Source organism: Prionailurus viverrinus, chromosome D4 (assembly GCF_022837055.1).
Source record: "Prionailurus viverrinus isolate Anna chromosome D4, UM_Priviv_1.0, whole genome shotgun sequence".
Classification (NCBI taxonomy): domain Eukaryota; kingdom Metazoa; phylum Chordata; class Mammalia; order Carnivora; family Felidae; genus Prionailurus; species Prionailurus viverrinus.
The window spans coordinates 64,444,121-64,444,940 of record NC_062573.1 but is presented as its reverse complement, the minus strand read 5'-3'; the positions used below and the strand labels follow the sequence as shown (position 1 = coordinate 64,444,940).

Here is an 820-nt window from a genome sequence, read left to right as displayed (position 1 = left end):
CTATTATCTACAAAAAAAAATAACAATTAGACACGATAGACTTCTCAATAGGAACAACAAAATTCTGAAAACAGTGGAATAATATGTTAAAAGGATGAGAGGAAATACTGTGAAATTAAAATTATGTACACAATGAGGCTACTTTTTAAAGTGAGAAAGGATTTTTTTCTGAGAAATTAAAACTGAAATAGTTTACACCAACAAATCTTTTCTAAAGGAACTTTAAAAAATGTACCCCGGGAAGAATAAAAACCTCAGAAAAAAGTTTTAGGGGCAATAAGGAAAGACATTGCAAGGAAACTGATAAACACATATATACAAATAAAGAAGTATTTTCCAATATTTCTGATAAGAAAGAGAGCTGAAATAGTGAACCAAAAAACCATGTGAATTTAGATGGTTACTAAGTGTTCAAAGGTACTTAGATTTTCAGGAGAATGCATCAAGATATTAATTTACTTTAGAATTCATTGAAAAAATATATAATCACTTTCTAGGAGAATAAAATAATTTTAAACATACCTGCATCTAATAACATAGCTTTAAACTGATAAGAACAGATACTACACTTGATCTTAGCCAAAAGGCCGAGAAGCGATAATAATAACATAGCTTTAAAATATGTAATAAAAAATTCATAGGAATACAGGAAGAATTCACCACCATTTTTAAAAAGTTTAACAAATGTTTCTCAATAGTTCATAGGTCAAGCAGACAGGAGCAAGGAAAGTTGTAGAAGAGTTGAACAACACAAGTACTAAGCTTAATTTAATAGTTGTATATAGAATCCCACACTTAGCAGGATTATGAGTTTTCTTTT

At 28.8% G+C, this 820-nt stretch overlaps 1 pseudogene; it reads right to left on the bottom strand.

Annotated features, from left to right (window-relative positions):
* Positions 1 to 496: 496 nt before the first annotated feature.
* On the bottom strand, positions 497 to 599 carry LOC125151059 (uncharacterized; annotated as a pseudogene).
* Between the last annotated feature and the right edge of the window lie 221 nt (positions 600 to 820).